Source organism: Cydia fagiglandana, chromosome 19, assembly GCF_963556715.1.
Source record: "Cydia fagiglandana chromosome 19, ilCydFagi1.1, whole genome shotgun sequence".
Lineage (NCBI taxonomy): Eukaryota > Metazoa > Arthropoda > Insecta > Lepidoptera > Tortricidae > Cydia > Cydia fagiglandana.
This window is the reverse complement of record NC_085950.1, coordinates 1,597,408-1,622,340: the sequence shown is the minus strand read 5'-3', so window position 1 is coordinate 1,622,340 and position 24,933 is coordinate 1,597,408. Positions and strand designations below refer to the sequence as shown.

Below are 24,933 nucleotides of genomic sequence, written 5' to 3'. Positions count from 1 at the left end.
AAGTTAATCCATTTGAATGCGATACATCGGGAGCAATCGAGATTGTTCTAATAACTCGGTTTCCGTAACGTATAGATTAGATTAGATTAGATATATTTATTTCTTATTTATTTTTTATACACGGTGGCCCAAAAACTAAGTCCATTCCCGTTGCCAGGGAGGTTTTAAGAAGAAACAGGAGCTGAGTTAAATATTTTAGGTAAATATACCCGTCTCGCTAATGGAAGCGGCTCCTAAAACTAGTGCGATAAGGACAAGGCAAAAAATCCCACGTAAAAATCGGTTTCGTACTAGACTGTTTCCTCCTCCAAAACTTAACCAATCCTAACCAAACTTGGAAATCCAAATGATTATGAAATTATCTGTGTCGGACCGTTTAGCTTTTTTTAGCTAATTGATATCAGTTTTGAATACTACGCCTCACATTGCGGCATAGTCAATGAGGTCATTTTGGCCATTTTTGAAGGGCTCTAGCGCCTTAAAAAACAAAAATATCAAAAAAAGCAAAACGGTCCGACACAGATATTGACAATATTAATCTGTGTTGAAAAAATCATTGCTCTAGCATCAAAACCCACAGAGGAAACAGTCGAGTAAATTTGTATGGAGAAATGACCACTCCTGTTGGCTCTTAAGGGGCCCACTGATTAACAGTCCGCCAGACGATATCTGTCACTTAGAATAAAATTTTGACAGTTCCGAACAACGAACAGGCCGATACCGTCCGGCGGACTGTTAATCAGTGGGGGCCCCTTTAAGATTACGAGTATACTGATCAACTTTTACTATGGGACAAACACCGAAATCGCGCAAAAAAAATTACCCTCCCATAGAAAATGGACCAGCCAAAATGTATGAAACACTTAGGGGTACCCAGTTAAGTAATTACAATGTTTGTACGTATCGCAAGATCTCTGATCGGTCCAAACATATAATTATTAAACTTATATAACAGTTCAATCGAAGCACAATAGAGTCCCTACAACTCAAGTCGAAATTGACAAAGTTTTGTGTATTTATATACTTACATCGATATTCATCGCTTCCTACCATCAGTTACAATTTTACATTTTCAACCATAATGCTAATAACATTAAGATTGGTTTTTGAATGCAGACATTTCTAATAAATTCACTGTGAACGTACTTTAAGATTTACTTGATGTTTTAAGGAGAATGATTGACCTAAAATTCCCCAATCGGATTGGCTTACCTTCCTTCTTCCTCGCGTTATCCCTGGATTTTGCCACGGCTCATGGGAGCCTGGGGTCCGCTTGACAACTAATCCCAGGAGTTGGCGTGGCCACTAGTTTTTACAAAAGCGACTGCCATCTGACCTTCCAACCCAGAGGGTAAACTAGGCCTTATTGGGATTAGTCCGGTTTCCTCACGATGTTTTCCTTCACCGAAAAGCGACTGGTAAATATCAAATGATAATTCGTACATAAGTTCCGAAAAGCACCCGCGACCTCCGGATTGAAAGTCTCACACTCTTACCGCTAGGCCACCAGCGCTCTTCATATCGCAAGGAAACCAATTTCCCTAAATCACCTTTAAAACCTTCCATAGCAATATACGCTCACAAGCGAAAGGTTATAACTTGTACAACAATCACTTCGCTTACGATGTTTACGTTAAAATCATTTCCCCAGAGTAGCATCCCTTATCGGTACAAGCATTACGCGGGGTAAGAGTACGATCAATTAAGGTTATTAGTCTAGTGACGGAGCGAATACGAATACTTTTACGAATACGAGCGGTGGTGGCCGAGTGGATTTGACGCTCGACTTTCAATCCGGAGGTCGCGGGTTCAAATCCTGGCTCGTACCAATGAGTTTTTCGGAACTTATGTACGAAATATCATTTGATATTTATCACTAGCTTTTCGGTGAAGGAAAACATCGTGAGGAAACCTGCATACATCTGCGAAGAAATTCAAAGGTGTATGTGAAGTCCCCAATCCGCATCGGGCTAGCGTGGGGACTATAGCCCAAACCCTCTCGTGCTTGAGAGGAGGCCTGTGCCCAGCAGTGGGACGTATATAGGCTAAATTATTTACTTTTACGAATACCACGAATACCACATTATCATCATCGGCCTTCGGCCTTCGAGTCTATTACAGACTATACAAACAGTGACAGGTAGGGAGACAAACCGTCGTGGGTGAAGTTTCCTCTCCACAGACACTGCATCGCCTGGGACACAAACGAAGAGACACAGGGTTGCCCAAGACCCGTGGCTCTCTCTCGGCCTCACCGACTAGATCCGCGGGAAAGACAAGTCAATACGCGCGGAGTCGGGTCGGCTGCAGGTGCACGACGGCTGGCACCGAGTCGGGTTTGTTTCAAGTTTTCCTTCTCTGTTGCTATCTCTTCCGTTAAACAGCAGGAGGACCACGTGCAGGCGAGATAACCCGGGGCACAAAGATATTATTCGTGCCCCCCCCCCCCCCACACACACACACATTATCATACGAATACGAATAACAGCTACTGGTACAAACCTTCGGTCTCGACATTTAGTATGAAAGATACCACACAAATAATGTATATTTTAATATTTTTAATATAGATATTCTTTATGTATTTGGAATATGGCATTGTAAGAAAAAGTGTCACTACTAATTTAGATTGTAAGTACTGTAAAAGCACGTTTCATTTTATAATAAACTAACCAGTGGGGCTATTCATAAATTACGTCATTTCAAATGGGGGGGAGGGGTCTGGACATCGATGATGGTGTCATGACGTAGGAGGAAACAGGGTCATTCGAAGCATGATATTTGGATGACTGTAGGGGGGGAGGGGGGTCAAAACTCGTCAAAAATAGATGACGCAATTTATGAACAGCCCCAGTGACATTATATTATGTGTTTAATTACATAGATATAATTATAATATACTTCGTAACTATTAAATAAGTTCAATCAAAATTTTAAATAAGGACTAAAAAATACGAATAGTTTTTTTTAAATATCGTATTCGTATTCGTTGCATAACTAGTAAATTACCCTACTTGGGAGAAAATACAGGGTTACTTTTTTACCGGTACAATAAATTTTACCACATCATTGGTATCGATAATAGATCACATTGCACAAATAATTTTTTTTTTTTATTTCGCATCCATCAATTTATCCTTCACCAATTTAGTAACTTCTGGTTGCACTAAGCCGGTCGCTAAATCGCGCGCGATGACGTAAACAAACAGTTGCCAGTTCGTGCGTTTGCTAATTGATGCGTAAGGCATCCACATTTTCTAGTACTTTAGCGGATAAAGTTCGGGCATTGGTATTTTTGTTTTTTTGTTCCCAAATAGTAGTAACAAAGAATGCTGGTATTTTTTATTTTTGGCAACAATTACGTATGTTGATTTATTGTACTGGTAAAAAAGTAACCCTGTATAGACACTCTAACTTTAGTAGATTATACTTGTGTCAGATTTAAAGTAGTATTTTCTGGATTGGTATCAGCCGCTTTTCTAAAAAAAACCGGCTAAGTGCGAGTCGGACTCGCACACTAAGGGTTCCGTACCATTACGCAAAAAACGGCAAAAATCACGTTTGTTGTATGGGAGCCCCACTTAAATATTTATTTTATTCTGTTTTTAGTATTTGTTGTTATAGCGGTAGCAAAAATACATTTTATGTGAAAATTTTAACTGCCTAGCCATCACGCCCGGTTCATGATAAAAAGCCTGGTGACAGACAGACGGATGGACAGACAGACGGACAGACTTTGGATACGGAACCCGAAAACACACACACATACACACACATTCGAAAAACATGCCCCTCCATTCCTAAGTCGGGTAAACACTTAAGTAATATATCTCAGGGGACGTCAACATTTTCTTCCCACGGCACAAGTTATAATAACAAAGGCACTCGGTCTCCCGTTAAGCAAATATATTGAATGCCGACAGCTAAGGGGAAAGTGGACCACTTCCACATACAAACGTATTCCCTATTTTCCCCTCTGTATATTAACTTTAGAGAAAATATTATAACACAATGCTTTTGCGATATCTGATTTTATTGATCGAGCGTTAGCGAAGGTTTCCTTTTCTGCTTGGGAAGCAATGCTTTTGTATGTCCGGATGTTGATATCGCAGTGATAATGACTCAACGAAGTACAAACAGCAATACTCCCTAACTGTACATCGGTGGGCCTTATTACAAAAGGCATAAGGTCCTCCAATGTACAGTTAACAGTGTAGGCGATGGTACCAGAGTATTTTTAATTTTGAAATTTTCTAAAAAAAAAAAGAAAGAAAAGAAAAAAAAAGAAAGAAAAAAAGTAAGAAGCTTTTCGCGAGGTCTACGGTCTACACCTACTACTAGTTATAAAAGTTAGGAGTTTACAAAAATTTGATAGCATTTTTAATGTTACAACCTTACAACTCTTTATTTATTAAACAATCGGAAAAGAGGGCATAATATATCTATGCTTAATGAACATAACATTGTGTAAAAATAATATATGTGACATTCTTAATCAAAAGGTACCACTGTTGAAATTAGGCCCACTTGCACCATTCCACTAACCCGGGATTAATAGGTTAAACCGTTAACCTAGTGTCATATTGTACTGGTAACCATGGTAACGCCAGGTTTAACCGGGTAACCCCGGGTTAGTGGAATGGTGCAAGTGGGCCTTATACGTATAACCTTACAGAGCGTCCTTATGACAAGATGACGACTTATGAGAACGTCACATATATAACATAATCTCAATAATAACCAAAGAGGGAAATGGGGGCGTTTGTGTGAAGAAGCGGCCGTCGTTTCTCCTCCTAATACAGGGGCGCTCGACATTTCCAGTTTGTAATAACTTGTATGACTGGGGTCGCCAACATTTTTCCCATTGTGACAGATAATAACGCCAGCCGAACTTTTCTAAGCAAACTGGTTTTGTAATCAGGGGTACTTAACCTTTTACACGATAATACATTATCTGAGTATATTTTCCTAAAGCGATTCGATTCGAAGCGATTATTCCAGTAACAAGAACCCGTGCCGACTTACAACTGAAATTCCCATACAAATTACTATGGAGAAATTTGACCAGACACTAAACTGATATAGGGGGTATGCGTTATTTATTTCTGAAAATCGTAAAATAAGGGACACCCTAATCTCTAAAAATAAGTCTGTAAAAAGAACTTTTAATAAAACCAACAGGGGTTCTCAATATTTTTTTGCTACACAAACTGATTTTATAACCGCCGATTCAGCTTCCTCGGATTAAGTCCAGAACATTCGAAATTTAAAAATCTGATTTTTATTTCACATAGTATCAAGGCCGATTTTTATTCTGTTGTCGTTTTTGCATTTTTTGTCAGATTTTGATAAAAATTCGTGAATTGAAAGAGGTGCCTTTTCTGTAAAATATAAGCTCAATTTCACCGAAAGTCCTACAAAATCTTTGTGTTACGAAAACGTATGCAATTTTCGTAACCCAACGAAAAATGCTTATTTTTTGTCACATTTCGGAATTTTGGATTCAAGGATGACTCACGATAGGCCGGGCCGGGGCCAGGCCGGAGCGTCCGGCGCTTCGTTTTTTAAGGAAAGCACTGTACATGGTCACCGATCAGCCTTCATAGAAAATGACATGTCGGGCACCTCGGCCCGGGCCCGGCCCGGTCTAGCGTGAGTCATCATTTATTCCGCCTAGCCTCAGCTCTTCCAAACCAGTCAAAATTTCTACAAACTAACAAAAAAATTCTTCATAAGTAAAATAAAAATCAGCCCATAAACTAAATAGTGAGTTCCAAAACTCACTTAATACATTCAACTAGGAAACCACTTGGTTTACCAACTGCCTGATGATGGTATTCCATCTGTCCAATAACTTGGTCCAATGTGTATTTGCGTCTCACATTTTGCTTAGTGAGAGATTGAGACGCAATGCACATTGCAGAATAATGAAATTGGACAGATGGAATGCCATCCTGAGATATGTAGACAGACCTTCATATATAAGCGAAAAAACGGCGTATGGTAATTTTCCAGTAGCTGAATTCTTACACCTATAAACAGAATTCATTTTAGCTAGGGTGGCCAGTTATTTTCCGGTGGCCAGTTACTGGCGAATTACCCTAGGTATCAATATGAAGTCAAGATCACATTTTTGAATATCGAATGCCGTTCCAGGGGTGCAGAACATTTTTTACCGAGCCCGGACATCGCTTTGGCGAACCGCCAAAGTATCAGGTTTTGCCTACGATACCTAGCCTTTAGTGTTTTCATATTCCAGTTTTAGTAACAGTCAGTGCTTTTATAAGGTAAGGAAAAAAACCGGACAAGTGTAAGCCGGACACGCCCACCGAGGGTTCCGTACATTTTAGTATTTATTAACAACAGAAATACATCATCTGTGAAAATTTTAACTGTCTAGCTATCACGGTTCATGAGATACAGCCTGGTGACAGACAGACGGACAGACGAACAGTGGAGTCTCACCACATCTACGGCTCCTGTGATTGGTCCAGGACGTTGCTATGGAGGAGCCGAACCCCACTCAAGCTTCGCTATTCACCACCTTACTAGATGCACGCATACGTGCCTTTTTTTTATATATACTTACCTTTCTTCTGATTTCTATACAAAATGTACTAGTTTGTAATTAAAGTATTTAAAACGAAAGGCGTCGTCTACATTATTGCTGGTCTTAGTAATAGGGTTCCGTTTTTACCCTTTGGGTACGGAACCCTAATAATGTTAGTGCCGAAAGGGAATTTGGCTCAGTGGCGCCACCAACTCCTTTCAATTAAAGCCAGGGGCGCTCAACATTTCCTGCAGCTAATTGCCAGGTCAGAGGTGCTGAACATTTTACGTCGATTCTCTACAGCGGGCGTCACGCCAGCACAACGTGCTAACTAGCAAACCTTTGGCGGCGTTATTACAGAATAAGTAATAGTACTACCGTACAGAAAGGACATTTCCTACAAAACCGAAGTTTGACAGCGATTCAGGGATGGATTATGTTGTCCCTTTCTAATGTATGGCACGATCCCTTTGGCTATTTAGCCCCCATTCGCACGACAGCTTTTTCAACGCCCGTTAAAAAAGCGCTTGAATCTGTCCACACCCTAAATTCGATTTAACGACCAAAGCTTAAAGTCGAAAATCCAACAACGCTTGATAAAAAGCGCTACCGCTCGCGCTCTCGTGTGAATATATACACATGTATCCATTTGTGTCATTCAAGCGCTTTTTTAACGCGCGTTAAAAAAGCTGCCGTGCGAATGGGGACTTAGGGTTGTCAAAATTCAAGTATGTTTTATCTTATCTGTGGTTGTGCAAGCATGTGGACATCAAGTTTTTTTTTAAATTAAGTTGTGCCAACCTTAATAATTGCTCGGAGCAATGCTGAGCCGAACGGAGCCGAGAATGCCCGAAAGGATCAGTTTCGCCCCCTGGCGTTAAGTTCCTAGTCTCCTTCATTCATTCTGAAATACCCTCTATAATATATTACCAAAGAGAATAGATAGTAGGTATAGGGTTACCTAGAGTCGGACCAAAAAAAATCCGCAGCGGATTTGATAGCCCACGCAGTGCAAGTGTCATGTATACGTCATAATTTCATAGAAGTTTGACGTTTAAAATGACACTCACTGCGTGGGCTATCAAATCCGCTGCAGACTATTCTTAGTCTGACTCTATTGTCGTAGTAAATTTCGTAGTCACAGTAAATTTACTGCCATCTATTGACATACTGAGAGATAAGATAAGAAGCAAATATAAGGGCTAACAAAAAAGAGAATTGATTGAAACAATACAAAAGGTCTCTAATAAATAATAGATACATTATTATACATATTTCAATATCAACAAACAACAACATTATATTCAATATAAATACAATCACTACATGCCAGTACTATAACGAAAAACCAACTCTTTGCTACTACTAATAAGACTCATATTCCAATCACAAGACCAATTACTTATGTTCTTTTCCATCTCAAGTGCATCCCTTGACAATCTTGACATGTCAAATATTGACTCGGCATTTGGGCAAATATTAGCAAGACATATATCATATTGGTAGACATCAAGAAATTGTCATACGTCATGCATTAGTTCTGTCATGTCAACAGTGCTAATATTTATTGTGAAATCATGATACTTTTCCTTTTAGTGAATTGGGTATAGACTAGGAATCCTTTAGACCGAGCTTAGAGCAATTATTTCATGCCTTGGAGGATATAACCAACGGAGACGCCATGTCTAAAATTTTCGGTACAAAATAGTCTGCCGTTTTTTGCGGGGGAGGGGCACATCAAATGTATAGGTACGTCATGTCAGATAAACGTCAGTCCATACATATGGTTGACATGAGGTTGACCATTGGCCGCCTATTTTCGACAGAGGGGAACGCCTGTTAATGGCGGCTCCATTGTTAATTACTCCGAGATTTCATGCAACCGATGATGCCAAAAATGCGGGGGTGCGCGGGACGAGGTGAGCGAAGTCCCGTGCCGTGATTGGTCCGTTCAAAGACACGGACGTCACACAAAGACACTTTCGACTCGAACATGGAGTAAAATTACCGTATGCGTGGCAGCGCGGCTATGCTCGGTCTAGAGGATTCCTAGTCTATGGAATTGGGATAGGCAATTGATAATTGTAAGTACCTATACAGGGTGATTCAGGAGACGTAAGCAGGACTAACACTGCGCATTTCGTAAATTATAAGCAACTGTTTCCTATCAGTATTAGTGAGGTTAACGTTAATTTTCTAGTCGTGTTGAAAAAAAAGTTATTAATTTATTTACGACATGGATGGTCACCCCAACATTAGAATACTAAACTACAGATATTCTGTGTCAAATTGAATGTCATCACTGTCATCACGGTCAGGTTACTTTTGAAAACTCGTATCTCACTCAGGTTTGACATTTTATTTTCTTCGTAAAAGAGCTTTTATGTTTATTAATTAGGTCTTGTAGGGTGACCATGATCGTAGAGACTTAAATTTGCCTTCACCAAAAAGTAGAAAAATAGGAAAAAGTGTGGTTGTTTCACCTAAATACGACGGTGATCGATCAATTATCAGTTACTGAGTGTGCAGGATTAGTCCTGCTCACGTCTCATGAATCACCCTGTATAGAATAGAACTCCAATCTTATCATAAGAGGAAAAGGGATGAAGTTACGTGATCGCGTCTACATATAATCCCTTTTTTCCTCTCTGGACATTTACGTTATAGAAAATAATTCTCAATTTGATGTATTCATTTGAATAATTTTGATCTTTTTAACCGACTTCCAAATCCCAAAGGAGGAGGTTATCAATTCGGTTGTATGTTTTTTTTTTTATTTTTTTTATTTTTTTTTTTATTTTTTATGTTTGTTACTCCATGTCTCCGTCATTACTGGACCGATTTTGAAAATTATTTTTTTGATTGTATGTATATGCATACAGATTGGTCCCGTTTTTGTCAAAATCCAGTTCTGATGATGGGATCCATGAGGAATCGACGGAACTTCTCAAATCTTAAAGGCATACATATGGTGATTTTTGTGTTTTTATCAACAAATCAAGCATATACATTCAAAAACGTGACATTTGATGAAGTGGAACTGCTGATGATGATCAGAACGGAACTCTTCAACGACGCATAGTTCACCTTTGGCGATTTGTCCTCTTCGTTATGTTTGTTAAGCAAGTTAAGTTTTTAAGCCACAATTTTATCAAGCTTGAGTTCTGATGATGGGATCCATGAGAAATCGAGGGAACTCCTCAAATTTGAAAGGCATGCGTATAGAGATTTTTGTATTTTCATCAGAAAATCAAGCATTTTCATTAAAAACTGTCGCATTTGATGAAGTGGAACTGCTGATGATGATCAGAACGGAACTCTTCAACGACGCATAGTTCACGTTTGGCGATTTGTCCTCTTCGTTATGTTTGTTAAGCAAGTTTAGTTTTTAAGCCACATTTCTGTCAAGCTCGAGTTCTGATGATGGGATCCATAAGGAATCGAGGGAACTCCTCAAATCTTAAAGGCATACGTATAGAATTTTTTGTATTTTCATCATAAAATCAAGCATTTACATTAAAAACTGTCGCATTTGATAAAGTGGAACTGCTGATGATGATCAGAACAGAACTCTTCAACGACGCATAGTACATGTTTGGTGATTTCGAATTTCGATTTTGACTTGGACTGGGACCCGGACTCATACCCGGATCCGGTTCGGACCCGGACTCAGACTCGGACTCGGACCCGAACTCGGACCCGGACTCGGACCCGGACTCGGACCCGGACTCGGACCCGGACTCGGACCCGGACTCGGACCTTGACCCGGAAAACCACTATGATACCTAAACTAAATAAACCACTATGATTACCTACCATAAAATGTGGGTATGATGATGCCAAACCCCTCCCGCTCAAACTCCCGTACACCGCACCGCATGCGCCGTTAAGTGGGTTAGGTTAGGTTTGAACTGCGATCCTCACAGAACCGAACAAAAGTGGGTTAGGTTCGGTTAGAACTGCGAGTCTTACAGAAACGAAATGCTACTAGAAAAGTGGGTTTGATTAGGTTCGAACTGCGATCCTCACAGAACCGAACTGCTATGAGAGAAGTGGGTTATGTTAGGCTAGATAACTACGACCCTTACGGAAACGAAATGCTACTAGAAAGTAGGTACTGGTTTTACCTCCTTTTCTACATAGTGCACCATCTACCATAATCTTTCACCGGGCCCCATAGAAGTCGGTTTTTTTTCTTAAAAATTATTAATTATTAACTATAAAAGTTAGGAGCTTTTAAAATTTTTAATAGAATTTTTATTCGCTCGTAATTCTTATAATAACATTTATCAGTGACCGCCGTATTTATCGTTGGTACAGTCAAGAGTAAAAATATGGGTGCACACATCATACTCAAAAATATGTCCCATAGCTGTTATGTCAGCGAATTAAGAGCTATGGGACATATTTTTGAGTAAGTTGCACCCATATTTTTAACACTTGACCGTACCTGAGGCGTGCCTATAACACAGGACAGTACTTACTACCGCCATCTGTTGGCCAGTTTATATTTATTATTATTATTATTTATTTATTTTTATTTTAAACTTTATTGCACAATATAACAAATAAAGTACAAATGGCGGACTTAATGCCTAAAGGCATTCTCTACCAGTCAACCACCAGGCTAAGGGGTCATCCATTAATTACATCACACGTTTAGGGGGAGGGAGGGGGTCAAGAAAATGTGACATATTGTGACATGGGGGAGGGGGGAGACACAAACTTTGTGACGTCACTTTAACTTCATCAGTAACCGAAAATTTATTAAAAAAAAATTATTCGCTGTACATTTAAATAACAAGTTTTTAAAACGATAATCGTTTTAATTCGTTTAATTTTCTTTCCTAAGCAGTTTTGGGTTATAAAATTACTAATATTTATATCGTTAAAAATATTTTGATAAAATATTAATAATACTTAGGTACTTACTTAATTCGATTTGGCGATTTCGTAGAAAAAATGTGACGTCACACTAGGGGGGAGGGGTTTGCCAAATGTGACCAAGTGTGACAAGGAGGGGGGGAGGGGTCAAAAAACCTAGAAAATTGTGTGACGTAATTAATGGATGACCCCTTTAACAGAAACAGTAGTAGGTGCAGGCATTAAACAAAAAAAAACGCAGAATAGGTAACTGTAAAAGAAATACCTTGAAAATTGCAGTCAATTTTCAAATAAGCTCAAATAACAAAATATCCTTTAAAAAAAAATTGTAAACATAATCTTAAATGTAAACTGAAATAAATGTCATATACTAATTGTAAGAAAAAAACGACCTATGCCGCTGTGGCCCGGTGGCCGAATGGCACAGGCACCTGCCGCGATAGCAGAGGACGCTGGTTCGATTCCAGCCTGGGGCACTGGAGGCCTTGGTCACTTTTTTTAGTACATGACATTTATTTCAGTTTATAATTTATATAGTAGTGTTTCTAATTGAAATAAAAACAAATTAAAATATTTTTAACAGACTTCCAAATCCCAAAGGAGGAGGTTATCAATTCGGTTGTATGTTTTTTATTTTTATTTTTTTTATTTTTATTTTTATTTTTTATGTTTGTTACTCCGTATCTCCGTCATTACTGGACCGATTTTGAAAAATATTTTTTTGATTGTATGCATATGCATACAGATTGGTCCCGTTTTTGTCAAAATCCAGTTCTGATGATGGGATCCATGAGGAATCGACGGAACTCCTCAAATCTTAAAGGCATACATATGGTGATTTTTGTGTTTTTATCAACAAATCAAGCATATACATTCAAAAACGTGACATTTGATGAAGTGGAACTGCTGATGATGATCAGAACGGAACTCTTCAACGACGCATAGTTCACCTTTGGCGATTTGTCCTCTTCGTTATGTTTGTTAACCAAGTTAAGTTTTTAAGCCACAATTTTATCAAGCTTGAGTTCTGATGATGGGATCCATGAGAAATCGAGGGAACTCCTCAAATTTTAAAGGCATGCGTATAGAGATTTTTGTATTTTCATCAGAAAATCAAGCATTTTCATTAAAAACTGTCGCATTTGATGAAGTGGAACTGCTGATGATGATCAGAACGGAACTCTTCAACGACGCATAGTTCACGTTTGGCGATTTGTCCTCTTCGTTATGTTTGTTAAGCAAGTTTAGTTTTTAAGCCACATTTCTGTCAAGCTCGAGTTCTGATGATGGGATCCATAAGGAATCGAGGGAACTCCTCAAATCTTAAAGGCATACGTATAGAATTTTTTGTATTTTCATCATAAAATCAAGCATTTACATTAAAAACTGTCGCATTTGATGAAGTGGAACTGCTGATGATGATCAGAACAGAACTCTTCAACGACGCATAGTACATGTTTGGTGATTTCGAATTTAGATTTTGACTTGGACTGGGACCCGGACTCATACCCGGATCCGGTTCGGACCCGGACTCGGACTCGGACTCGGACCCGGACTCGGACCCGGACTCGGACCCGGACTCGGACCCGGACTCGGACCTGGACTCGGACCCGGACCCGGACTTGGACCGGGACTCGGACCCGGACTCTGACTCAGAGACCCGGACCTTGACCCGGAAAACCACTATGATACCTAAACTAAATAAACCACTATGATTACCTACCATAAAATGTGGGTATGATGATGCCAAACCCCTCCCGCTCAAACTCCCGTACACCGCACCGCATGCGCCGTTAAGTGGGTTAGGTTAGGTTTGAACTGCGATCCTCACAGAACCGAACAAAAGTGGGTTAGGTTTGGTTAGAACTGCGAGTCTTACAGAAACGAAATGCTACTAGAAAAGTGGGTTTGATTAGGTTCGAACTGCGATCCTCACAGAACCGAACTGCTATCAGAGAAGTGGGTTAGGTTAGGCTAGATAACTACGACCCTTACGGAAACGAAATGCTACTAGAAAGTAGGTACTGGTTTTACCTCCTTTTCTACATAGTGCACCATCTACCATAATCTTTCACCGGGCCCCATAGAAGTCGGTTTTTTTTTCTTAAAAATTATCTTTAATTTGTTCTAATACTTCTATTTAATATTATAATCTTAATTCGTTCTGTTCGTAAACAAAGTCTAACCCCATTAATTATAATTACTATTAACGCTAGTCCCAAAGATGACTCATCTTAATTTTGTTTAAAAGCGTTCAGCCGTAAAAATTTGCGAAAATGTCTCCTTTATTAATTATTAATAATGGCCGAGCCTTGGTGATCAATCACAGTATTTTCTAAACAATATAAAATGCCCTTTAAAGAAAAATATTGAAATTAGTGACCTTTTACTAAACATTTATGTAAGACACAAGTGTATACAGTAGGTCATGTCAGAGGTTCCACAAAAAAAATGTCTAATATTATAAAAACGCGCGTGCGCGTTCTAACTAAAAACTAATAAAAATATGTCTTATTAGTTTTTAGAACGCGCACTCAGCTTCTTTGGTCATATCATGCGGTCTAAAAAGCACGACATAGAAAGGCAGATTATCTTGGGCCAAATAGAGGGCAAGCGAGCGCGAGGAAAAGCACCCACGAGATGGTCTGATGTTGCGAAGAGGGTGGTTGGCGGCAACATGCAGTGTGTGACCCATATGGCTTATGATCGCACACTGTGGAGACGTAGCATTACATGGTCGCGATCCTCAGCAATGCAATGAGGGACCGAGGAAGAAGAAGCTATTAGTTTTTGTTTTATAAAACTTGCTATATCTAGGTACCTACCTATTTAAATAAAATGTGGGATTGTAATAAAACTTTCCATATACATGAGGTAGGTACCTATACCTTGACATGAGGTAGATAGATATATCTATGCCCGTAATAAGTTTATATAGCTTATAAAATAAAAGCGTAACTACGTTTGTATGGAGAACCGAGCTCGCTGCGGACTATTTTAGTCAATTTGTGTAATAACCTAAACCTAACCTAGGTTTGTTTTATGGCAATCCTGAAAGTACGCGTTTCTGAGAAAAGCCAAATTATGACTAACGAAAATGCGGACAAACAATACATTATGACTTAAAACTTTATGGGAGACAATAGAGATGGTGGGCCAACTAGAATTTTCTCTCCCTTGAAACCGTCCTTTAATTGCGGGTGACGGGCAAAATATTTCAACCATAAACAACGAATACGCTAATGGCCAAGGGAATTAGCTACAGTTTGGCCTGTTTTAGGGTTCCGTACCGACCTACCCGGAGGGTGACAAACGGAAATTGGAGCCCTTAGTTACACAATAAAAGTTCAAAATAGGCCCCGTGCATGAACTATAGGAATCAGCATAGGAGCAGTCAGATTTTCAGCGCGAGGCGTAAATGTGATGTTTATACTTCCGATGCAGCCCACAAGATGGCAGAACCTAATATGCACAGGGAAACGTACCGACGAGAACGGTAGATGGTAGCACTGGCTTTGGCAATGTACGTGAGCACATATGTTTCCGATTCAGGCCACAAGATGGCAGACCCTCCAACGCGCACGGTCCCTATAGATTTTGGAATATGTACAAAAAAGTGTACTCGGGACTTAGGAGGTTAAAGGATGACTCACGCTAGACCGGGCCGAGGCGTCCCGGCATGTCATTTTCTATGACGGCTGATCGATAAATAAATAAATAAATAAATAATAAATAAATATGCAATGCCTGCTGAGACCGGTTCATGGATATTTATTGTTGCACCTGTGAACGGGTTCCAGCAGGCGTTCTACATGACATAAAAGCTCTCCAAGGGGCCTCTACGTGTTGGATCTGTGTCCCCACGCAAGCCTATCAAAAAACCGGGATTATAGGCCCGTGATATCTAAGGAGATACAAATAAATATTATAGGACATTTTTTACACAAATTGACTAAGCCCCACGGTAAGCTCAAGAAGGCTTGTGTTGTGGGTACTCAGACAACGATATATGTAATATATAAATACTTAAATACATAGAAAACAACCATGACTCAGGAACAAATATCTGTATCATCATACAAATAAATGCCCTTACCAGGATTCGAACCCAGGACCATTGGCTTCGCAGGCAGGGTCACTACCCACTAGGCCAGACCGGTCGTCAAAACCGGTCGTGGTCGATGACCACGTGATGCTTTCCATAGAAAACGAAGCGCCGGTAGCTCCGGATCGGCTCCGGCCCGGTCTAGCATGTCAAGCTTAATTAATGAGCCTCCACTGTCCGTCTCTCACATCACAATGCTCAGTCCGCATGCCGCAGGGCTCGGAACCGGTATTTTTAAAAAACCCCTAAATAGACCAATATATTGAATTATTTTATGCTCTTTACGTAAGACTGGATCATGTATTTAGGTAACGAATTTGTGTTATCAGATTGGCCAATTAAATAATTTAAAAAAAAAAAAAACCGACTTCTATGGGGCCCGGTGAAAAATTATGGTAGATGGTGCACTATGTAGAAAAGGAGGTAAAACCAGTACTTTCTAGTAGCATTTCGTTTCCGTAAGGGTCGTGGTTCTAGCCTAACCTAACCCACTTCTCTGAATGCAGTTCGGTTCTGTGAGGATCGTAGTTCGAACCTAATCAAACCCACTTTTCTAGTAGCATTTCGTTTCTGTAAAGCCCGCAGTGCTAACCAAACCTAACCCACTTTTGTTTGGTCTGTGAGGATCGCAGTTCAAACCTAACCTAACCTACTTAACGGCGCATGCCGTGCGGTGTACGGGGGTATGAGCGGGAGGGGTTTGGCATCATCATACTATATACCTACATTCTATGGTAGGTAATCATAGCGGTTTATTTAGTTTAGGTATCATAGTGATTTTCCGGGTCAAGGTCCAGGTCTCTGAGTCCGAGTCCGGGTCTGAGTCTGGGTCCGAGTCCGGGTCCGAGTCCGGGTCCTAGTCCGGGTCCGAGTCCGGGTCAGAGTCCGGGTCCGAGTCCGGGTCCAAGTCCGAGTCCGAGTCCAGGTCCGGTTCCGATCCGGGTACGAGTCCGGGTCCCAGTCCAAGTCAAAATCGAAATTCGACATCACCAAACGTGTACTATGCGTCGTTGAAGAGTTCTGTTCTGATCATCATCAGCAGTTCCACTTCATCAAATGCGACAGTTTTTAATGTAAATGCTTGATTTTATGATGAAAATACAGAAAATTCTATACGTATGCCTTTAAGATTTGAGGAGTTCCCTCGATTCCTTATGGATCCCATCATCAGAACTCGCGCTTGACAGAAATGTGGCTTAAAAACTAAACTTGCTTAGCAAACATAACGAAGAGGACAAATCGCCAAACGTGAACTATGCGTCGTTGAAGAGTTCCGTTCTGATAATCATCAGCAGTTCCACTCCATCAAATGCGACAGTTTTGAATTAAAATGCTTGATTTTCTGATGAAAATACAAAAACCTCTATACGCATGCTTTTAAAATTTGAGGAGTTCCCTCGATTTCTCATGGATCCCATCATCAGAACTCAAGCTTGACAAAAATGTTGCTTAAAAACTTAACTTGCTTAACAAACATAAGGAAGAGGACAAATCGCCAAAGGTGAACTATGCGTCGTTGAAGAGTTCCGTTCTGATCATCATCAGCAGTTCCACTTCATCAAATGTCACGTTTTTGAATGTATATGCTTGATTTGTTGATAAAAACACAAAAATCACTATATGTATGCCTTTAACATTTGAGGAGTTCCGTCGATTCCTCATGGATCCCATCATCAGAACTGGATTTTGACAAAAACGGGACCAATCTGTATGCATATACATGCAATCAAAAAAAGAATTTTTAAAATCGGTCCAGTAATGACGGAGATATGGAGTAACAAACATAAAAAATAAAAAAAATAAAAAAAAACATACAACCGAATTGATAACCTCCTCCTTTGGGATTTGGAAGTCGGTTAAAAAGAAATGATAAACCAAAGAACGAAAACGAACGTAATAATACCGGTATTTTTGTATGGAGCAAAAACCGGTTTCCGAGCCCTGGCATGCCGTATTGTCCGGGTGGTAGTGGCGCCCCCTACTCAGTGAGTTGTACAAATTATCAAGAAAAAAACCTTGTTAAAACACGATAGTTCGGAACCCTCGACGAGCGTTCGACTCGCACTTGGCCAGTTTTACCACCAGAATTTTTCAATAGTTTGAGCTCTGGTCCCCCCCAGAACACAGGGATGGAGGGATCAAGTAATACTGGGAAATACAACCAAGTTGGAATGTTTTGAGAGTGACGGCTGAATTATGCGCACGCTGTGGCCAGTTAATATTTTTTCTCAAAAATGGACGGCAAAGTCGACTTTGCCGTCTAAAAATAGGTCGCGAAGCGCTTAGTTTATGGTCAGTCAAAAATTAAAAAGTTAAAAACATTGCAGTCTCGATTTTGGGACTGCAATGTTGCATACAAATTCCATTATTTGTCGAATTCCAAACTTTTTAAAAGTTGAAATGGCCATATCAATTGAAGGCACAGGCCCATTAAACAGCCAAACAGATTATTAGTACCGCGACTATTTAGTTGTCTCAAATAGGTTGGCGTATTTTCGGCAGAAAAATACACTTCTATTTTTTTATTCAAAAAAATAAAAAGGCGGCAAGGGCTTTCTTCTGTGAAAATATATACGTAACAACGTTGCTTTTGTAAAATATTTCTATGATATTTATATTTCTTGCACCATTTTTGAGAAAAGTACTATACATATATGACTCGGCTGGAAGGCTACTTGCTGGCTTCGGATTCAATTAAACGGACTCCCAAGGTCGTCCGTTTAAAACGAATCCTCAGCCTGCAAGTAGCTACTTCCGAGCCTCGACAATAATGTACTATTAGGTGAGACTGTCTTCCTAAAACTTACTTACTTTTTTATTGTACTTGCAATTCGTTGTGTTTTTTTGTGTTGGTAAATAAATTACTTTTTATCTTTATTTATTTATTTAATTAAAATGTTTTTTTTTTTAACTTTAAAAACCAATTTAATATAGAGATATATAGAATGTAAAAACCCGTGTGACAGCCATATTTTCCGTCGTAGTTTGACTCGGAGCGCCATATCTTTTGTTTCTCTCTAATTTGCAAACATTACGCCCTCTATTAACATATGATCATTGGGGGACGAAACGCAAATCAAGTGGAAACCCTAATAAGGTTGACGGTCTTGTGAATATTGCAGGGAACCGTTGAAAAAGACATTATATTTGTTATCTTTTAGTTACAGTTATATTTATTTTTTCCTGCATGTTTTGTCTGTTTTAATTTAACTATTGTCTGTATTCCTTATTAGTTTTAAGTTAATTGTAAATTACAAGGTAGGTCCCCACTGAAAATCAGCGCTGCGGCTTACCGTAGCATTACGCTGATTGGGGGTCCTTTTTAACGATCTATGTCTTGTTTGCAATTTAACTGGTTTTGGTATGACGTAAATAAATGGATTTTCTTTATTTTCTTTTAATTAAGGCAGCGCCGACCGGTCATTGTAGAGATCCTTGGGGAAGGCGTAAGTCCAGCACGACTTATTTCGTCTAAGGTACAGTTGAGCTAATCAGGAGAACTTTTCACTCCATCATCCCAAGCCGAAAAATTCAACTGATTTTAAAGGAAGTCTCACGCTAGAACGGTCCGGGCCCGGGCGAGGCATCTGATATTTCAGTTTTCTATAGAAAGCACTTTATCACCGATCACCATTCATAGAATACATCCTCGGAGGTCTCGGCCCGGTCCCGAACCGTTCTAGCGTGATAACTCACCCTAACATAAAATAATAACTTATCCTTAACTTTACTACTTATAAATATTTTGTGCCAAAACTTTTTGCCCATGCCAATTTCTAAGCAGGACTGTCCTTAGATCAATCTCGATCATAGACACCCTACTATAAGCAAATAATGGCGTCCATCCCTCTACTAAATTGAGCGGAAAAAACCTATTTACACAAATTGGCCAAAACGCTATTTATTTAAATGAGCAAAACCTATTTTTGCTCATTATACTGCCGAACAAAAATGTGTATCGGACAAGGTTTTGTTAAAGACAATTTTATTTCAATAATCATATTTCAATAGGTACTAAAATATACGCATTTATATAGCGATAGTTTTTCTTCTGAACTAGTACCTATTAATTTTATTTCTTTCTTTACCGAACTTTAAATACCTAATATAAAATAAAATCGCGAAGAGTCTGGTTGACGTAACTAGTGACCGAAGAGCTGGCGGCTTCCTCGTACAACGTATCCGCATTGCGATACAGCGAGGAAATGCCGCCAGCATCCTTAGTACAATTAATTTAGTGTAGTACCTACCACTGTATATATCTTTTATCAAGGTTTACTTGCCATCTATAGAAAATATAAAATTTATAAACTAAAATAGATGTCATAGCATAGGCTAAAGAAAAAGTGACCATAAGTACGATATTTTGGTTTTTGTTTTTAAATGTACAAAAGTTTATAAGAATCTTATACTAAATGAACGGTTATGTTAGATTTAAATATTGAAATACGGAAAACCGTAGAATGGAGAATTATCTGTAAATGATGTCCACACTGACTCAGTAAACACGGAAAATATACATGTCGTAAAATCCAGGACCATATTTAGACATATACCTGATATACATGTACAGTCAGCAGCAGAAGTTGCTAAGCGGGCGAGGTGTTCAAAATTATCTTGGCGCGACGTTATTGTTAAGGGAATAAGAGCGTGTTAAGGTAATTATGAACACCTCGCCCGCTTAGCAACTTCTGCTGCTGACTGTACCATACAGTTGCTGTAAGCGAATATCGTTATTCAGACATACTGCAGTGTGTCAGCCAAGTTCGTTAGAAACTTGTCAATTGAGGTAAAGTTACTCGAAGAGTTTTCAAAACTGTAATGCGGACAGTTTACTTAAATTGGAATATTAAATCATAAATTTGAGGAAACAAAGGAAATTTCCATATTGAAAATGGAAAATTTCGACGCCTATAGGTACAAGAAAATGCGAAGCGCGCTGGTAGCCTAGCGATAAAAGCTTGCGAATTTCAATTCGGAGGTCGCGGGCTCCAACTCGTAGTAGTAATTGTCAAATGGATCCCATGCTCCGCGGCAAGTCTGGGTAACGCGAGGATGATGCTGATGATGACCAAAAAAAAATATGAGAAGATTTCGTAATTTTGGAAACTTTCCGAAAACACATAAGGGGTCATCCATTAATCACATCACACGTTTAGGGGGAGGGAGGGGGTCAAGAAAATGTGACATATTGTGACATGGGGGAGGGGGGAGACACAAACTTTGTGACGTCACTTTAACTTCATCAGTAACCGAAAATTTATTTAAATTATTTTATTCGCTGTACGTTTAAATAACAAGTTTTTAAAACGATAAGCGTTTTTATTCGTTTAATATTCTTTCCTAATCAGTTTTGGGTTATAAAATTACTAATATTTATATCGTCAAGAATATTTTGATAAAATATTAATAATACTTAGGCACTTAATTCGATTTGGCGATTTCGTAGAAAAAATGTGACGTCACACTAGGGGGGAGGGGTTTGCCAAATGTGACCAAGTGTGACAAGGAGGGGGGAGGGGTCAAAAAACCTTGAAATTCGTGTGACGTAATTAATGGATGACCCCTAAGTATATAAATAATGTCGAAACACGTTTTCGCCACAAAGGAGGCCATCGAAAACCTGGTTACCTAATATAATATTTATACTCTACGTATTTCCGTAATAAAATAGTTATAAATATGTACGTAATCATTTGTATGCAATGGTTTTTAGAGGGCCAATCTCATTTTGTAGGTACTTCAAAAAACTTGGCTTCTTTTTTATTAGATTATCTTATTAAATTATCCTGTACGAGTGTGTAATGAGTAACAACCATAGTTACTATAACTGTATTGAACCTACTAGTATTATTATCCTATGCGGTCGAAGGGACAGGCGTGCTGTCAGTGACCAGGAAAACAGTAAAATATCATCAATTGTAAGTTAATTAATACTATTAATAGGTAGGTACTTTATTATGTCTCGTTTAATTGCTTTTAATCATTTAAACCGTTTAATAGGGCTATTCCGGATCACTTTTAAGTGTCAGATAATTCGAAAATCGCCGAGAATTTCATAATAACACATTCCTTTTCCGAAATTTCCCAACATGCGAAAATGATTCGTGACTACCAGAATGCACCCTGCGAGATTAGGTATTATTTTTTCTATTCCAATGCCAATGATGGCAAAGGAAAGAAAAATGTATGGACATTTAGAAATAACATAAAAAACATCCCAAATCTGAAAAAAAAATAGCGTAACTACAACTTAAAAAAGTGAATTTTTTAACAAGCAGATACGTCTGCGAGCGATATTCCAAATTTTATATTAAAGGAAGGAGGAGGATTGTGGAGGATGCGGGTTCAAGTCCTGCCGGAAGCGTAAATTTTTCCATTTTTTCCTTTAATATATATTTTTTTTTAAAGTGAGGAAACATTATTTTAATACGAGTATTAACTCACATTTATAGACCGGTCTATCGCGAATTTATTTTACTACCAACGTTTAACCCGCGATAGACCCGTCTATAAATGTGAGTTAATGTGTTCAAAACGCGAAAGTTTTAAATATTATTTTAATTTCGGAGACACAAGAGTTAAAACTATAGGTACACATTTTCCAGATTCCAGAATGTTCCAGAAAGCCTTCATCCTCTTCATCATAGGTCTGCTGGCTCACAGTCACACCCAGATGATGTCAGAAGAATCCCTAGTCTTCATCACAAGCCTGGTCTTCTCCCCCCATCTTTCCACGGACCCCAATGAGGCTGGGGCAATATTTGGACCTCATGAGGCCTGCCCGAGCGAAGCACCAGTGAAACGTAGGATTAGGCACTCGGATCGATATGTTTGTGCGAAAATGTAAACTGAAAATCGTAATTCAAGACCAATAAAAGTAAGACTTTAATTTTACTAGCACGTCTTGTATTTATGTTAGAAATAAGTAAACAAAAGTACTTTTTAGGGTTCCGTACCCAAAGGGTAAAACGGGACCCTATTACTAAGACTTCGCTGTCCGTCCGTCTGTTACCAGGCTGTATCTCACGAACCGTGATACAGACAGTTGAAATTTTCACCTACCTAGACAGTTGAAATTTTCACAGATGATGTCTTTCTGTTGCCGCTACAACAACAAATACTAAAAACAGGCATTTTTGCATTATGGTACGGAACCCTTCGTGCGCGAGTCCGACTCGCTATTGCCCGGTTTTTTAAATCGTAGGAGTAAAATTACCAATAAATAAATTATCTTAGTATGTTTATTTATAAAAAGGAATTTACTATTTTACAAACAATGTATTGCAGTGGCAACATTGACTTCGGTACTTTTTTTGGTCTTGAATTTTCAGTTTAGTGTATTTTTAATTTTAGTTTAATTTTGTAAACTTTGTTAGAGAAATGATGATTATTTTCTATAATAAATATCAATTTTGTACTTAAATTGTTCTTTAGAATCTTATCTACAAAGAAATGCTACAAAAATTACAAGAACGGTTACAGAATATATATATCTATATGTAAATTCAAGCAAGTATTTAAAGGCAAATTGATGGAAAAATCATAACATAATATAATTACGAGATTCAGATCATATCATTACACGCAAACCGTGATAGACAGTTGAAAAATTCACAGATGACGTAGGTATTTCTGTTGTCGCTATAACAAGAAATAATAAAAACATAATGAAATAAATATTTAAGTGAGGCTCCCATAAACGTGACTTTTTGCCGTTTTTTGCGTAATAGTACCGAACCCTTCGTGCGTGAGACCGACTCGCACTTGGCTGGTTTTTTTGAAGTGAAAACTTCTTTAGCGGCGCTGAGCACTTTTTGAGGTGGGGAAAAAATGATAAACTCGATTCAGGGTAACGCGTAACGTAACGCTGACGTCATGTGTCACGGACAATGTTATTCACCAAAGAACTTTAATCATAACGTATCATAATCAGGTCAATTATTTAAAACTGGACTTTTATATTAAGCAATAAAGCTCAAATACGAGGATCTCACAGTTACATTCTAACTTTATATCACTCAAATATAATTCAATAAAGCTACATTTTGATGAAATCTCTAATAAAAGTGAATTCTAGTACTGGTGAATAAAACTCAAAATATCATGACCAAATATATTTAGAAGCGAGGTCTGCAAGGTAACTTTACAATTTCTATTCGAATTTTAAACAATTAACGCTACAAATTTAAGCTCACTGGCCAGCAATTTCGGAACTAAAGTTTTTCAATAGAAAGGAGGATGGGTCAATTATACATAGTGCTGCAGACATTTTGGACTAGTCATTGAGTTTTCACTTCTGTCGGCACTCCCGGAGTGCAAGTCCCGTTGTTTTTTTTTTACGTAAGCGACTGCCACCTAAAGGTTGATTCACGCTAGACCGCGCCGGGCCCGGACGGAGGCGTCCGACATGTCATTTTCTATGACGGCTGATCGGTGATCACGTGGTGCTTTCCTTAGAAAACAAAGCTTCGGAAGCCCGGCCCTGGCCCGGTCTAACGTGAGTCATCCTTAGGGCCCCCCACATCTACCGTATTTCGAGCGTCAGCGTCTACAACTCTATGGCCGCTGCTCGACGCAACGTCGACGCAACTGCGCAGCGACGTCATTTTCCATAGCGCTGACCGACGCCGACGCTCGAAAGACGCTAGATGTGGGGGGGCCCTTAACCCTACACAGAGGGGAAACTAGAACTTATTGGGTTTATTGTGGGCGAATGTGTGCCGGGAGTGTCTGAGGTTTTGTGAGATGATGGATGAAAGGCTTTCCAGCACTTGCATTTGATTTTTAATGTTTACCTGTATTTTACTTTATATATATTTATTGTATTTGTAATAAGTAATTAGTTTAATTTTGCGGTGTATTGGCATATGCTGTAATGCTGTGTAAATGTATTTAAATAATAAATAAATAAATAGAATAGAATAGAATAGAATGTTTTTATTCGTGACAAAACTTAATAGATAAAACAACAGGTAATACTACCACGGTCACGAAATGGTCCCGACTCAGCAGGTGCTAGCCTAAAGGCTAGCGCTGGTCTTCCGTCGGGGCCATGGACTATTACGTCTAAATTATAAAAGAACACATTATGACTACAATATTACATAATAAAACTATAATTTTTAAGAAAAAAAAACCGACTTCCATGGGGGCCGATGAAAGATTACTGTAGATGGTACACTATGTAGAAAAGGAGGTAAAACCACCCACTTTTCTAATAGCATTTCGCTTCTGTATAATGGCTCCTCTACAGGATGGGCCAACGCCGGCCACTCCAAGGGACGCAGCCATGCGGTAGAATGAGATAGCAATATCACTTGCTCCCTCTAACGCATAAATGCGTCCCTTGGAGTGGCCGGCGTTGGCCCATCGTGAAGAGGAGCCATGAGGG

The 24,933-nt window shown here is 39.1% G+C and overlaps 1 protein-coding gene and 1 long non-coding RNA gene across 2 annotated transcripts in view; one reads left to right on the top strand and one right to left on the bottom strand.

Annotated features, from left to right (window-relative positions):
- Positions 1-24,933, bottom strand: part of LOC134673873 (uncharacterized) — a 244,826-nt gene that overhangs the window by 20,543 nt on the left and 199,350 nt on the right. The window lies entirely within an intron of this gene.
- On the top strand, positions 21,387-22,965 carry LOC134673924 (uncharacterized). The gene is made up of 2 exons (XR_010099526.1): positions 21,387-21,460; positions 22,148-22,965. It is a non-coding gene; the product is annotated as an uncharacterized LOC134673924 (long non-coding RNA).